Raw genomic sequence first — 16138 nt, 5'->3', positions numbered from 1 at the left:
CCAAGCCAAGCAATAAACTCAGCTTTATCTTATCAACAGATACTGTTGGTGATAGCTGGAAACCATCCTTGGGCAGGACTAACAAAATACCACTATATCCATGAGTTGCTTAGTAAATAAAGTAAGTAAAATTCATGTAGATTAAGAGCATATAATAATTTATGTGCTTATAACTAGAAGAATGAATTCATAGCCTCTCATCCTCCCTAGACAGAGTATGACCTTGGCCAAGAATTTAGTCAAGAACTTACGAGTACTGATTTTACAGCCTCAGCTAAGTCGAATACAGCTAAGGGAGCAGGCGTAAAAGGTATAGTTTATGAGCTAACGATAGGTTTTCTTTGTCTTCCTAGAAGACCTGAGAGGTCATAATTTGAAAGCAGAGAGTGGAGAAGGGGGGATGAGGGAAAAGAACCAATACTGTTTATATTATATCTGTGCAGTAAATAATGCACAGGACAGATTTTATTGATTGAGAAGTGGCTTATAAATTATGAGTCAGCAGGAAAATACTTCTCTTCCTCCTCAAGGGTTTACTGCACTACTTCTGAGAATTAAAATTGGTCCTTGGGAGATGGTATGATGAATATGATAATGTATTTGTGTATTTTATTCATTAGTTAGCCTGAACAGTCCAGAGAATAAAAGATATGTTCAACTTCCACTGGAGGAGAGCTATCAAGAGAACTCGATTTTAAGTGACCCACAGATACTGACACTCTTCCTGAGATTGGAGCACCAGTCTTCCCTCACACCCATGCCCACCTGTTCTGACACTTGGAGAGCCACCACCAACTTTGGTTCTCAGGCCCTCTTCTCTGGAGTATAATTCCAATCTGGATGAAATAACTCATACTTGAGCACTTAGACTGCTGAGAGAGAGGTGTGGATCTCCAGTAAGACCAATCCTTATGTGCTGGGCCTAGAGTTTCTTGGAAAGTGGCAGGGGTGGGGGACATCTATGTTTGACAGGGTTTAGAAGGAGATACTTTAACAGAGAAGAAAGAGATTCAAACAGGAAAGAGGAGGAGTCCCTGTGGAAAGTTTAGCTCCTTCGGCACTTATATCTAGGACTTCAGGAAGACTTTTCAGTGTATACTTCTGAATTTTTCCTCTCCTATGTGATAATTCCAAACATTCAGTGAGCATGGTGTATCCTCAGAAGCATGGGTAGTAGTCATATGAACAATATGGAACAAGGCAGAAAGGAAAGTCTGGCTGGCTCCTCATTCATGCTCCCTGGGCCTGTGTGGACAAAGCAGCATCCTATTCTAGAGCCCATGAGTTTCAGATGGTGACTGGCAGAAAAAAGGACAGAGCTGATAGGGGCAGGAGCAGCAGCTGATGGGAGATAATTCAGGAGGACTTAAAAATGAGATCACTCCCTATAAATACATAATTACATACTTTAACTATTTGCATGTATAATTTTGAATGTATAGTAGAAAAAAAATGGGCTAGTGAATGAATTACATATTCTAATGAAGATCAAATAAGAAATTATTATCTCGGGCGCCTGGGTGGCTCAGTTGGTTAATTGACTGCCTTCGGCTCAGGTCATGATCCTGGAGTCCCGGGATCGAGTCCTGCATCGGGCTCCCTGCTCGGCGGGGAGTCTGCTTCTCCCTCTGACCCTCTTCCCTCTCGTGCTCTCTATCTCTCATTCTCTCTCTCTCAAATAAATAAATAAAATCTTTAAAAAAAAGAAATTATTATCTCTCACTCATTAAATTGGACATTATTTGTAGATGATGATATTGAGGGCTCCACAAAGTCTATAAAAATTTTTATAAAATTGTTCTTTTTACAAATTCATGGAAACTGAAAATAAATTAGTGGTTGCCTTGGGCTAAAGGTGGAAATGGGATTGACTCCAATTAGGCAGAGGGGTCTGCTGTGGGTGAAGAGAAAGCTCTAAAATGAGATTGTAGTGATGGATGCACAACTTCATAAACTTATTAGACTGAATTGTACATTTACAATAGGAGGATTTTGTAGAATGTAAATTATACTCCAATGAAACTATTTTTAACAAAACCCCAAATTACCCTTTTCAGTTAAAAAGAATACTTGCTTAGGGCACCTGGGTGGCTCAGTTGGTTAAGCATCTGCCTATGGCTCAAGTCATGATCTTGGGGTCCTGGAATCAAGCCCTGCTCACCGGGAGTCCGCTTCTCCTTCTCCATCTGCCCCTCCTTCCCACTCATGCTCTCTCTCTCCCCAATAAATAAATAAAATCTTAAAAAAAAAGAATACTTACTTAAAATCCTCATCAAAAAAAACTCTCCTATGAACGTGCATCCTAAGTGCTGCCTGACCTTCAATCAGAGAATAAATTAAGAAAAAATAATTCCAGAGCATTCCATCCGAAGTGCCAAATTGATGACTTCACTGAAATATAGTATACATCAACTTTTTAATTAATTAATTAATTAATAAAATCACATCTACTTTTGCCATTGGTTGTGACATATCTACTAATGTAGAAAATTGTTTTCAACTGAATATGTACTATGTTGTTAAAGTTCCTCTAGAAGAAACTGTTATTATTATGATTTTTCATGCCTTGGACAATAGCTAAAGCAGATGATATCTTTCTGTCTCAAAATTTTTCAGAGCAAATGATCTGAATTAGTTCTTGTTTATATTGTCTGACCTGAATCCCCTGGCTAAAGGTGACCAAAAAAACATGAGCAGAATTTGGAATTGGGTCTGAGAGAATCAGCCCATTTGTGGATAGCTGACATGTCAGCAGGTACATTGAGGAGCTTTGGGGTAGCAATCTGCCATGAGGATGGAGAAATGAAGTAAGATAATTAAGAAAAGACGAAATCTGACCCACAGAGCCCACAGAGAAGAGATCAGAACAGGGCATACTGCCCGACCTCTCAAAGATCCTTTAGCTCCCAGAGGCCTTGGCCCTTTTCTGAGGCCCAGCTGCATTTCTGCCCATGTACAGAATTCTCTCCAGAGAATTCCTGTCTTTCTGTTTTATGTTACTTAACTAAGACAGAAGTTATAGCAACTTCTGTTCCTATAATTACATGTATAGGAACACAGCTAGGACGGTAGTCACCAAAATGGCAACACTGGTTCCATCTGGGTAGTGGGATTGCTGGTGATGTTTATCTCCTTCTTGTGCTTGTATGTAACTTAAAATTATTTTGTAGTAAGGTTACTTTTTTATTGTAGTAAAATACATATAACATAAACTTTACTGTTTCAACCACGTGACAGTGAAAATTCAGTGGCATTTAGTACATTCACGATGCCGTGCAGCCATCACCCCTATCTAGCTCCAGAACATTCTCATCACTCCAAAAGGAAACCCTGTACTCATGAAGCAGCTACTCCTCATTCCCCCTTTCTCCCCAGGCCTCGGGAACTGCTAATCTGCTTTCTGTCTCTATGGATTAGCCCATTCTTGAAGGTTACAATCATTTTTTTTTAAGTTTAACATGAGTAAAACAATAGCAGACCCCCTGATGGTCGGCAGCTCCCTTGCTGACCTACGATGGAGTGCTTCTGACATCTGCAAGCACTGCTGTGGAAATATCTGATCTTATAACACTAAATCTATATTAAGCAATACATTTCAAATTTCTCTTAATTAAAACTCATAAAGTGAATGAATATTATAAATAACTTAGTTTAAGCACTCATATTTTCTTTTCTTTATTTTGAACTCATGACCCTAAGATCAAGACCTGAGCTGCGATCAAGAGTCAGAGGCTTAACCGACAGAGCCACCCAGGTGCGCCGAAACACTGGTATTTTCAAATGTGCACATGCCAAAGTAAGAAAAATTATTTCCTAAATATAACCTCTCTGGCTCTTTTTGAATGATCTTTGTCCTTACTGCCAATATTTGTGTGGCTTTCATGGAGCAGAAGTGTGATGATTAATAGGCTTAATAATATTGTCTTTTTTTTCTGTATCAGGACTTTAAAACTATATGACAACATTTTTACTTTTATTTGGAGATTCTAAGAATTTTCTCCAGTTTAGTAGATTAAGTGAAAGGAATATGTGGGGCAATATATAAATTTCAAGGATAAGAAAAGAAAACTATTTCACAAAATTTACAAGAGGCAAAACAAGCCAAAACTTTTTTTTTAAGATTTTATTTATTTGACAGAGAGAGAGTGAGCACAACCAGGGGGAGTGGCAGGCAGAGGAAGAAGGAGAAGCAGGCTCCCCGCTGAGCAGGGAGCCCCAAGTGGGGCTCTATCCCAAGAACCTGGGATCATGGCCTGAGCCGAAGGCAGCCACTTAACCAACTGAGCCACCCAGGCGCCCCTAAACAAACCACAACTTTAAAATAAGAATTAAACCAAAGAACTTCATAAAGAGACATGTCAATGATCAAGACTTATTATATGATACTAATTCTTCTACTTGGAAAGAGAATTTATAGATGTAAGTATACACTACCATAGCTGTAACTTTGAAAAATGGTCTCCATGCTAGAAACTCTCAAACCTCTGTTTAGCTACATAAAGATGCAGTAGACGATTATTGGTTTTGAAAAAAGATTCAGTAGATTTGCACATCAATTTATAATGATGAATCAGAAAAATGCTGATTTATTTTTAAAAATCCAGCTTTAAAAAACATCTGTAAATGAAACTAGTACCTTCCTCATGACTGTATGAGGAGTAAATGAGATGGAGTGTGAAATTTGACACTCAAAGAATAGTTTTTAAAAGTGAAATTGACCCTCTTTGCAAGTCATTTCTTCACATTCTGTATAGCTCTGAATACAGTTGACCCTTGAACAAGGTGGAAGTTCGAAAACCTGCATATAACATTTGGCTCCCTCAAAACCTTAACTGCTAATGTTGACCAGAAGCCTTATCAATAACATAGCCAATTAATACATATTTTGTATATTATATGTATTAATACTGCGTTCTTATGCTAAAGTAAGCTAGAGAAAAAAGTTATTAAGAAAATGATAAGGAAGAAAAATACAGTACTCTACTATATTTACTGAAAAAAATCTGCACATAAGGGGACCCATGCCATTCAAACCCGTATTGTCCAAGGATCAATTGTACAATACTCTTCAGTGAACACATGTGAGTTAATTATATAAAGCATGCCAGAAAAGTATGTAATAATATGCAATGTGTCACATAATTGAAATTCTATATGATGATAAAACATTCTGCAATTAGGAATGGTTCTGATGTGTAAAATATTTTGCTGATTGTCTATCTAAAAATATATCCTTTCACTTGTTTTTTTTTAAGTTTTTAAGGCAGTTTCATATATATAACATAAAATTTGCTATTTTAATCATTTTTAAAATTTTGTCTTTTTTTAAAGATTTTATTTATTTATTTTACAGAGAGAGAGAGAGAGAGAGAGAGAGCAAGCAGGGGAAGCAGCAGAGTTAGAGGGAGAAACAGACTCCCTGCTGAGCAGGGAGCCTGATACGGGGCTCGATCCCAAGAACCTGGGATCATGACCTTAGCTAAAGGCAGATGCTTAACTGGCTGAGCCACCCAGGTGCCCCTATTTTAATAATTTTTAAGTGTATAATTCAAGGGCATTAAGTACACTCACAGTTTTGTGCAGTCATCAATACTATCCATGTCCAGAACTTTCTCATCAACCCAGAAAGGAACTATGAACTCCATTCCCTCCTCCCCCAGCCTCTGGCAACCTCTATTCTGCTTACTGTCTTTAAGGATTTGCCTATTCTAGGTATATTCTCACATAAGCAGAATCAACATTTTATTTGCTTTCAACCAGAGCGGGGAGAAAATAACCACTGTCTTCAACTCTGCCTCCGCTTTCCTCCATACCCAATGAACTGCCAAATCCTGTAGATCCTATCTCCAGCATGTCTTCTGAATTTATTCCATCCTTTCCATTCCTGCTGCCATGGCCCTAGTTCAGAACTTGCTTGTTTCTTCTCACACCATTATAAAACCTTCCTCTCCAGGCCCCCTTCTTTCAGTTTCCTCCCTCAGTCCTTTATAATTTCTGGAAGTGAGCTTCCTTAAGTATGAAACCGAGAGCTAAGGAGATATATATCTTTGGGTCCCTAGCATTTTGCAGTGTGCCCAGTACATGGCAAGTTCTCAGCCAATGTTTATTAAATCAAATGAAGCCAAGTTGAGTAAACTAATTGCCTTGAGGAGATGACAGTGTAGTGGGAAGACCAGAACATCAATAACTTAAATCCAATGTGCTTATCCAAAATTAAAGTCTGGTGCAAATGGTCCTAGAACAGATAAGGGATTGATTAAGTCCACTTATAAAGATGGACATCTAGAAAGCCTCAAAGAAGAAAGTATATATTAGCTGCTACTAGAAGGATATTATAGAACACACTTGTGTATTAAGGGTTACTCACACCCAACTGCATCCCCAGTAGATTGCAAACTCTTTGAGGATTTTATTCATCTTTGTGTTAATTACAAATGCAATTACTTTATAACTTTAAAGTTTTGGGGATGGGCAACCCTGTCGGGACCCCTCTCACTCTTGAGAGCTTTTTCTGTATCTCCACTTAATAAACTTATATTTCTCAAAAAAGAAAAAAAGAAAAAGAAAGCTTCAGGGATTTTTGTTTACTGTCTTCCTCCTCGATGGTAAACTCCTTAAGGGTGAGGAATGTGTCTTAGGCCCTATTGTCATCCCAGTGCCTGGCACATAGTAAGTACTTAGTCAATATTTATTGAGTAAATAAATGAATTTTGCAAGCCTTGCAGAAACCAGCAAGTGCTTTTTGTAACCTCATCTTCAGTCGGAGGCCTTTCTGATGTGTAAGAGGATTAAATTGCTCTGATGCTCCAATTTCATACATTGTAAGAGTTTACAGTCTCCCCTGAGTCCTAAGATTGAGGCAGGACTGGAACTCCTCCTCTCTTGGCTGTCTCTGTCTCCCATGTCCTGGCTTCCTCACGTGCAACACCATACTGACCTGTGCTAAGTTATACCTCTACCCCTTTTTCAGTGTATCACAACTCAAAAATCACTCAGAGAGTAGTAATGGATACTGGAGCTGGGGAAGAGAGAATGGGAAGTTATCGGTGAATGGGTACAGAGTTATCCATTGGGATAATGGACTATCCAGTGAGATCAGCAGACAGATAGTGGTGAGGGCTGCACAATGTCCCAATATTGGCTGTCTCCCTAGAAGGGATTCTAGAGCCACATGATGAAGTAATAACATTTTCCTTCTTTAAAAAATTATTATTGAAGTATAGTTCACATACAATGTTATACTAGTTTCAGGTGTACAACATAGTAGTACATAATCCTATACATTACTCAATGCTCACCATCTGTTACCATATAAGTAATAACATTTTCTTCACTTGGTTACATCGTATGTACTACTTCGAATTTTTTACATTTGTTTTTATTGGTATTTTACTTGCTGTTTTGTTTCCTCTGTTGCTCTTGTTTTATTATTACCAGCAATATTTTATTTTAAAATCAACTTTAATGAGATATAATTGCATACAATAAATTCAGATTTGTGACTTTTGACAACAGTGTACATCTGCCTAACTACCATCCCAGTGAACACAACACATTTCCATCCTTCCAGAAAGTTCTCTTGTGCCCCTTAGCTAAAGAGTTTCTAAATTCAAAGCAGTACAACAGCAAAGGTGTAATGTTTTGAATTTAGAAACTCTCTAGCTAAAGAGAAAAGATCCCAAAGATTTCTTACCAACAATTTTGCCGTATCTTCATCAATTCCCAAGCTTTCAATCTCCAGAGAACATCGTGCCTGGAAGATTTGGCAAGTGTTTGACCAGCTATCTTTGTGCCGCATGGCTGACTTGCAGCAACAGGTGAGAAAGTGATCTAACATACTCCAGTGGCAAAAACAACAACAACAAAACAAAACAAAACAAAAAACCAAAGCAAAAAAGGAGGAAGAAGGAAGGGAGAGAAGGAGAGAGTAGAAAAACAATCATGGTTTAGAAAGGACAATGCAAATTGGTTATAAATAACACACCCAGATACTTTTTTCTAAAATGTAACTCCAATGAAGCATCATAAATTCTGCAATTATTACCATTTTAACATTGAGCTTTTTGTTTCCCGTAAGCAAGGATATATATGTCCGAGAAGCAATATCATCAGGATAATGTAATATAAAATGTTGTCTGTAACATCATGTAATATTCATGAATTCATGAATGTAATATTCATATTCACTTTGTGTAGTGAAAATTTAAACTAAGTTAGCATTATCATGACAGCCTTAATGAAAATTACTTTAACAAAGAATTTCTCTATTAGAATCATAGAAAATTCAATGCCATTCTTGAAGTGTCCAATTGTGACCAACCTTTTAATAAAGTAAAAATGCTTTCAGCCATACATAAAGGATTAATCTGTATATCCAAATTGATGCTTTGAGTGGAAATATTTCTGATAAATATAGATTGAGGTCTAAATACAATTCTATCTATATTAATCTATCAATCTATATCTTATATGTGCTCAATATACGTAGTATATGTTATCAGTGCCCTGCCCCTTTCCCCTCACACCTATCACTTCAGCACATACTCATTGGACTTCCAGCTGCCAGAACCTGCAGCTCTTTGCCTGAGAATTTGCTCTCAACCCTAGAATTTTTATGTCAGGGCAGTACATCCGAAGTGCTGGGGGACTAATACCACTGCCTCCTCCCAGCACCTCTCCACCAATGGAGACAGTTGGTGTTTACATATTCAGCTCCTCTCAGGTGTGATGTCTTAGATGCGTGACCTACATGGGCTCCCAGCATTTCCCCAGTGAGATTCAGTTTCAGTTGCCCACAGTGGTCATTTGCTTGCTTGAAGAGGCAGACTCTACTGACGCTTTCCCTTCCTTGCTTCACTTCCCTACCCTCCAGCCAGTAGTTTCCTCTCTTCCCAAATAAACTTGTTGTACTCAGATCCTTGTCTCCGGATCTGCTCTGGCAAACCAGAGATGATAAGCTGTGATGTCATTTATTTGGATGTATATGTATGTATGCATAGAAGACAATGTGAAAGACTGTGTATTGGGGAGGAGGAATTAGGATATTGATTTCCTTCTTTTTTGCTTATCTCTATTTTCTAATTTTCCTTTAATGATCACATTACTTATATCATTTATTTTTTATTGAGATAAAAATCACACAACATAAAATTTATCATTTTAACCATTTGAAAATATACAATTCAGAATTTTTCATAGATTCACAATGTTGTGCAACCAGTGCCACTATCCTATGTTCAGAACATTTCCATCACCCTAAAAGAAACCCCACAGTTTCCAATTCTCTTCCCCAATCCCTTGGGAATCACTAATCTATTTTCTCTATGGATTTACCTATTCTGGGTATTTCATATAAATGGAATCATATTACATGTGATTTAGTGGGTCTGGCTTCTTTCACTTAGCGTGTTTTTAAGGCTCATCAGTTTATCAGTTGATGAATATTTGGGTCGTTTCTACTCTTTGGCTATTATTAGTAATGCTATTGTGAATATTCTTTTATAAGTTTTTGTGTCTATAAATGTTTTCAATTCTCTTGGGTAGATACCTAACAGTGGAATTGCTGGTCATATGGTAACTCTATATTTAACTTTTTTGAGGAACTGCCAAGTGGTTACCCTCAGTGGCTAACCATTCTACATTCCCACTAACAACGTATGAGAGTTCCAATTTCTTCACATCCTCCCAACACATATATTATGTTCCTTTAAAAATTATAGCCATTTTAGTGGGTGTGATGTGGTATCTCATTGTGGTTTTCATTTGTACTTCCCTAATGAAGAGTAATATTAACCACCTTTTTATGTGCTTATTGCCTATTTGTGTTTCTTCTTGAAAGAAATGTCCATTGAAATACTTTGCCTAGTTTTAATTGGGTGGTTTATCTTTTTTTTGGTGAGTTGTAAGAGTTCTTTATATATTCTTAATACTAGACCCTTCAGCTATATGACTGGCAAATGTTTTCTCCCATTCTGCGCATCCTTTCACTCTTCTTATAGTGTCTTTTGATGCACAAAAGTTTTTAATTTTGATGAAGTCAATTTACTTGCCCTTTTGATGTTATATTTGAGAAACTACTCATTAACCATTACTTTTTATATCATTTTACAAGTATTTTTCACACCTAGTTCTTAGATCTTGGCTTCTAATATAAATTGTCAATATTGAGAACCTTGGAGAAATGGCTGATACTAAGAAATACTGAAGATGAGCCTGAAGCATCTTGTAGTGTCAGAAAGTAAGAAAAGTGCTTAAAAAATAGATAAATCAAAAAACAAAAAATCCCTACATTGATATGAGTATGTCAAGGGGACAGAAGAGTAAATGGAAAGAGCTTTCAATTGTCAAAACTGAAGTGATTTGAACAACAAAATATAGTATAGGATTATAACGTATAGAATAAAATAAATATCCATGTGTCCATATTAGACAAATAAATGATTGATTGAATTAATAATGGGGGAGAAGAGACAAATCTCTCATACAGAAGAATTCCAAATAAGAATACAGTATGAGAAGGGAGGAATCAAAGAGTAACTTTACACTGGAGAAACATTACAAACACTACTCCAGGGGCGCCTGGGTGGCTCAGTCATTAAGCATCTGCCGGGGTCCTGGGATCACCCCCGCATCGGGCTCCCTGCTCAGCAGGAAACCTGCTTCTCCCTCTCCCACTGCTGTGTTCCTTCTCTCGCTGTGTCTCTCTCTGTCAAATAAATAAATAAAATCTTAAAAAACAAAAACAAAAAAACACTACTCCAGCAAGGGGGTAAAGGGAAAGATCAACAGTAATAAATCATGTTGATAGTATGTATCCTGATGATGTGATGAAAACGGTATTTTGCCTCTGTGATCTTCCTCTTACAAATCCATATCCCTATTCTGGGAAAAGTATCAAATTCCAACAGAAGGACATCCTATAATATATCTCCAGAATTCCTCAAAAATGTCACAGTCATAAACAAACAAAAAAAAACAAAAACAAGGAAAACCTGAGAAACTGTCACAGCCAAGAAGAGCCAAGTTTCCCTGATATAACAATTGAGCGTAGTGTAGTATTCCAGGTAGAATCCTGGAAAGAAAAGGACATTATAAAAACTAAAGAAATCTGAATTTAGTCAATAATAATGTTGCAATACTAATTTATTAATTGTAACAAACATATCATATCATAAGGTGTTAATAATAGTGAGAATTGTGTGCAGGGAATATTTGGGAACTCTGTACTAACTGCTTACTTTTCCAGTAAATGTAAAACTGTTCTAAAACTTAAAATCTATAAAGAATACTATTTATAACAGCATCAGAAATATGAAGTCATTAGGCTTAAATTTGACAAAACTTGTGAAAGACCTATACACTGATAACTATAAGCAAGATGTTGTTTATTAACATTTTGAAGTTTTGAAATTTTAAAAGGAATCTTTAAAAACAAGAAGTGGAAGGGCGGGGTGTGATGGGGAAGCCGAGTCTCGCGTGAGCGGGTCTCCTGGGGCTTGTGTTGCGCTGAAAGAACAGCCCTAAGTCTGGGGGAGAGAATCCCGGGGCGGGGGGGGGGGGGGGAGTGAGACCCGCCTTCCCTGGCCCGGGCCCCTCCCAGTTCCGCCCGCGCGGGCGGCTTTCCGGTGCCCGTCGCAACGATGGCTGAAGAATCACCTCAGTTGAATTGTTCGCGAAGGCTGGCAGGATGCGGCCAATATTGGGAACTGCCCCTTCTCCCAGAGACTGTACCTGGTACTCTGGCTCAAGGAAGTCACCTTCAACGTCACCACTGTTGACACCAAGAGGCGGACCGAGACAGTACAGAAGCTGTGCCCAGGGGGGCAGCTCCCGTTCCTGCTGTAGGGCACCGGCACCGAAGTGCACATAGACATTAATAAGACTGAGGAGTTTCCGGAGGTGGCGCTGCGCCCTCCCAGGTACCCCAAGCTGGCAGCTCTGAACGCTGAATCCCACACGGCTGAGCTGGACATATTTGCCAAATTTTCTGCTTACATCAAGAATTCAAACCTGGCACTAAATGATAATGTGAAGAAGGGGCTCCTGAAAGCCCTGAAAGTTTTAGACAATTACTTGACATTCCCCCTCCCAGAAGAAGTGGGTGAGACCAGTGCTGAGGGTGAGGGCATCTCTCAGAGGAAGTTTCTGGATGGCAATGAGCTCATTCTGGCTGACTGCAACCTGTGGCCAAAGCTCCACATAGTGCAGGTGGTATGTAAGAAGTACAGGGGATTCTCCGTCCCGGAGGTGTTCCGTGGTACTTGAGAATTGCCTATGCTTGGGAAGAGTCCAGATGATGAAGAGATCGAGCTGGCTTACAAGCAGATGGGCAAGGCCCTCAAATAAGTCCCTCCTGAGGCTCCCTCTCTCCCCTCTCCATTTTCTCCATAAAGGTGCCAGCTGGTTTCCACCGGCTATCCAAGGGACACATTCCAAAATGGCCAGTGGGCAGAGAATCCTGGAGCATTTTGTGCAGGGCTGGCTGGGGGGCTGAGGGGAAAGATGGGGAATCTAGGTAAGATTTTTGTTGTGGGGTGGTGTGGGTAGGATAATGTATTTCAGTGATAAAATACAGAAAGAAAAAAATAACGAAATGGAGAGATACACTGAGAAAAGCAAAACAATGTTTTATGTTTATTTTAGGCAGTTTTCAAGTAATCAAATTTTATCTAAGACAAGAATTGTTTTTCAAGCATCAAAATGAAATGGTGGGAGGTAAAGAGAATATTGGTCTACATATAATTACTTTCTGTTTGTGGATTATTTGTTCAGTAAAGATGATTTTTAAATCCTCTCTAAAAAGCTCTTAAAAATAGAAACAACAGATTGTGATTATTTTATTTTCCCAAGATAATAGTATTAATACTTTTTGGGACATACCAAAAAAGTAACACCAATGGAGTGTTTGTCAAAAATATTTACTGGCAATATTTTAATGTTATGACTGACAGAGGTGACAGATAACAATTAAGTTTAATGTAACAGTTGGGGCAAACAATACATTATCCAAAAACTTGAAAGGAAAGAATGAAAAATGAGATATCCATTGGGACTTTGAAAAGTTCTGATTTGTTTTTTGGAATCCAGGAGGTCAAACAAATATGTGAAGCTTTGCATTTGGTCAGGAAAGACCTGAAAAGGCCTTAAGTTCTCACCTCTGGCTAACCTTGAGGTTCTTCATAAGCAGAAAGTGAAAGCTAAGGCAGAGTGGTAAACTATATAGCTGAGTGTTGAAGTGTGTACCAACATGCACAAAGAGTCTCCTTGGTAAAGACTATAGATTTATTGGTTCCAGGTATCTAAGAACATCTCTGTCCAATCATTAGCTGACCACTAGGCTAACGAAGCAGAGACTTTAGCATACACATGCAACAAAATATACTGATTTTATAGCATTCATTCAGGAAACTCACTAAACACACACACAACAACAACTAAAATAAGTAGCAACAACCAAAACTCTGGAGAGATCTGGTTTTCAAAGTTGCCACATTATACTATTTAAAATGTCCAGTTTTCAACAAGACTTAAAAGACATGCAAAGAAACAAGAAAATGTGGCCCATTTATTGGGGGGAAATAATCAGTAAATACTGTCCCTGAGGATGCAGATATTGGACTTACCAGACAAAGACTTTAAATCAACTATTTAGAACATGTTCAAAAAGCTAAAGTATATCATGTCTAAAGAACTAGGAAAGTATAAGGAAAGTGTAAGAATGTCTCATCAAGTAGTCAATAAAAAAAGAAATTACAAGAAGGAACAAAATAGAAATTCTGGAGCTGAAAATTACAATAACTGAAATTAAAAATTTACTAGAGTAGTTCAAATTTAGATAGGAACTGTCAGAAGAAAGAATCTACGAACTTGGAGATAGGTCATTTGAGATTATCCAGTCTAAGAAACAGAACGAAAAAAGTGAAGAAAAATACAGAGCCTAAGAAACCTGTGAGACACCACCAAGCGTACTGACATATGCATAGTGGGAGTTCCAGAAAGAGAGGAATATAAAGCTGGGCAGAAAGAATATTTAAGGAAGGAATGACCAAATTTACTGAAAAACATTACACATGCAAGACACTCAATGAACTACAGTTAAGACAAACTCAAATAAGGCTGGTCAAGAGATAGTGAGTTATTTCAGTTGATTATTCACAGCCAGTTATAGATCAAATAGATCCTTTCCTAGACATAATTGCATTGTGAAAGGCCAAAGACAAAGAAAGAGTCTTGATGTTATATATGAATCACGTGGTAACCACAAACCCAAAACCTATAATAAGTAAAGAGAAAGGAAGCCAAACATAACACTAAAATTCATGACAAGGAAAGAGAGTAAGAGGGGCACCTGGATGGCTCAGTCATTAAGCATTTGCCTTTGGCTCAGGTCATGATCCCAGGGTCCTGGAATGGAGCCCTGCATCGGGCTCCCTGCCAGTGGGAAGCCTGCTTCTCCTCCCACTCCCCCTGCTTGTGTTCCCTCTCTCACTGTGTCTCTCTCTGTCAAATAAATAAAATCTTTAAAAAAAAAGAGAGAGAGTAAGAGAAGAAGAAAGGAACAGAGAAGAAATTAAAAGAAAAACAACCAGAAAATAATTAACAAAATGGCAATGAGTTTATATCTATCAATAATGACTTTAAATGTAAATGGCCTAGATGCTCCAATCAAAAGACATAGGGTGACTGAATAGATAAACAAAACAAAACAAAAACAAAAAAATTAAAAAAATAAACAAGACCCATCTAAATGCTGCGTACAAGAACTCTCACCTTTAGCCATCCAAGATGCTGAAAGGAAAGAAGCCTAAGGGGTAGACAGGGCCCCAACCCCTGCTGTTGTGAAGAAGCAGGAGGCCAAGAAGGTGGTCAATCCCCGTTTGAGAAAAAGTCCAAGAACTTTGGCATTAGACAGGACATCCAGCCCAAAAGGGACGACATCCACTTTGTCAAATGGTCCCACTATATCCAGCTGCAGCAGCAAAGGGCTATTCTCTATAAATATCTAAAACTGCTTCCCACAACTAACCAATTCACCCAGGCCTTGGACTGCTAAACAGCTACTCACTACTTAAGTGTCCTACAAATACAGCCATACTGGACTAAGTATATGCTGTTAAATTTTCTCTACATAAAAGTAATAAAAAGTTATCTTTCATCCAGTGTCAAATACATACATACATACATATGTGCAAAGCAAGAGAAGAAGCAGATTGTTGGTCTGGACTGAGAAGAAAGCTGCTGGTGAAGGGGATGTCCCCACTGAGGGGCTGCCTGTCCTTGAGGCTGGGGTTAATACTGTCATCACCCTAGTGGATGATGAGAAGTCTCAGCTTGCTCATGATGTGGATCCATTGAGCTAGTTGTCTTCCTGCCTGCCCTGTGTCGTAAGATTGGGGGTTCCCTATGCATTATCCATGGGAACGCCAGGCTGGGATCTCTGATCCACAGGAAGACCTTCACCACTGTTGCCTTCACACAGGTTAACTTGGAAGACAAAGGAGCTCTGGCTAAGCTGGTGGAATCTGTCAAGACCAATTACAATGACAGATATGATGAGATCCACTGTCACTGTGGAGGCAACCTCCTGGATCCAAAATCAGTGGATCACATTGCCAAGTTGGAAAAGGCAAAGGCTAAAGAACTGGCCACCATACTGAGCTAAGTATATGCTGTTAAATTTTCGCTACATAAAAGTAATAAAAAGTTCTCTTTCATCCAGTGTCAAATACATATATACATACATATGTACATACATACTGCCTACATGAGACTCACCTCAGACCTAAAGATACATGCAGACTGAAGGTGAAGGGATGAGAAAACATTCACCATGCAAATGGAAACAAAGAAATAGCCAGCGTAGCAATACTTATAGCAGACAGAATAGACTTTAAAACAAAGACTGTAAGAAGAGACAAACAAAGACATTAATAATGATATAGGGATCGATCCAACAAGAGGAGATAGCAATTGTAAATATCTACATAGAGCGCACCCAACATCAGAGAACCTAAATACATAAAGCAGATATTAACAAACATGAAGAGAGAAATTGATGATAATACAATAATAGTAGGGGATTTTAACATCCCACTTACATCATAGATAGATCATCCAGACAGAAAATCAATAAGAAAAC

At 38.3% G+C, this 16138-nt stretch overlaps 2 pseudogenes; both read left to right on the top strand.

Annotated features, from left to right (window-relative positions):
• Positions 1-10206: 10206 nt before the first annotated feature.
• LOC113934101 lies at positions 10207-12380 on the top strand (annotated as a pseudogene).
• A 121-nt stretch (positions 12381-12501) lies between these two features.
• On the top strand, positions 12502-15661 carry LOC113934102 (annotated as a pseudogene).
• The last annotated feature ends 477 nt before the right edge of the window (positions 15662-16138 follow it).

Source organism: Zalophus californianus, chromosome 13 (genome assembly GCF_009762305.2).
Source record: "Zalophus californianus isolate mZalCal1 chromosome 13, mZalCal1.pri.v2, whole genome shotgun sequence".
Taxonomy (NCBI): domain Eukaryota; kingdom Metazoa; phylum Chordata; class Mammalia; order Carnivora; family Otariidae; genus Zalophus; species Zalophus californianus.
This window is presented reverse-complemented; position numbering and strand designations above follow the sequence as displayed.